This window comes from Sinocyclocheilus anshuiensis, unplaced genomic scaffold (assembly GCF_001515605.1).
Source record: "Sinocyclocheilus anshuiensis isolate Anshui unplaced genomic scaffold, SAMN03320099.WGS_v1.1 scaffold1048, whole genome shotgun sequence".
Lineage (NCBI taxonomy): Eukaryota > Metazoa > Chordata > Actinopteri > Cypriniformes > Cyprinidae > Sinocyclocheilus > Sinocyclocheilus anshuiensis.
The window spans coordinates 8604-9694 of NW_015548234.1; the positions used below are offsets into that span (position 1 = coordinate 8604).

The following is a 1091-nucleotide window of genomic DNA, read 5'->3' on the forward strand; positions in this document are numbered from 1 at the left end:
AGTTACAGGGGTTACAGGGACATTTAGTGGTACTTAAACAATGTTCACATTTAATCATCATTACAAACAAACTCATAGTACTCATAGTAAAAGGGCCTTAATTAGGAATAACATTAACAATATATTTTAACTATGCTGCAAATTATTGCATCTGTATCTTAAATGTATCAATTTCCTCAAAATAACTGTTTTTGCACCATGGTTTGCCCATAGGGTGTACTCAACGGGAAGCCCTCTAAGTGGTCTCATAAGCTAACCTCTTCCCGAGTGCCTGTCTACATTGACAGTGAGGAACAACTGTCCTGTTTGCCTATCTGAGAGGAGTGCTGCATAGGACACCAACACAACTGAGCTTCACAGATGAAGTGCAGAGGTATGCCGGACCATGTAATGTGTTTGTGAGTGTCCTGCTCCTGCACTTACAAAATCTACTGTATAAACTGCATGCTGGTGCTACTCGTGTATGGACCAATGTATAATGGCTTGCTGTTCAGTAGTGCTATAATAGTATACTTAAATTAACTGTTTTTTCATAGGCCATCATATATGCCCTGGCTGTCCTACGGAATTTCTCATTGCAGGAGGCTGAGCAGGTCTTCCTTTCTGGTCCGGATTATCATTACAGGTCAGAGTAGAATATGAATTATTTTTGCACAATGCCCAGTGCACCTTTTGTTACTGATATTTCTGTTAACCCAACAGTGATTGTTCTCTGATAACTATTTCAGTGAAGTGGAAGATTTTAATAGAAGGATTGACGGTAACACTTTCTATGAAGCCTGTATTTATAATACATTATAAGGTTATTCTTAAAGCATTATAAGGAATGAATAATGCATTATAAGAAACCTTATAATATGTTGCATCATCTTATAAATAATCGTAAGAACAGTTTTAATGTATTATAATACTTATTTGTGGTTAAGCGTATGATGATTTATAACACACAATGAACACATTGCATCCACTTAAGTTACAATGGATTATATTTCTCATAGTTATAATGTATTATAGGTCTCATATCTTGCCATTGTTTAAGATCTGCACAATAACCTAGTACATCTTATTTGTGTTTTTACTGTAAAATAACA

General features: G+C 35.4%; 1 long non-coding RNA gene across 1 annotated transcript; it reads left to right on the forward strand.

Annotated features, from left to right (window-relative positions):
* The first annotated feature begins 147 nt into the window (after window positions 1-147).
* Window positions 148-790, forward strand: LOC107654663 (uncharacterized). Its single transcript, XR_001630357.1, has 3 exons — window positions 148-373; window positions 537-625; window positions 729-790. It is a non-coding gene; the product is annotated as an uncharacterized LOC107654663 (long non-coding RNA).
* Window positions 791-1091: the final 301 nt, after the last annotated feature.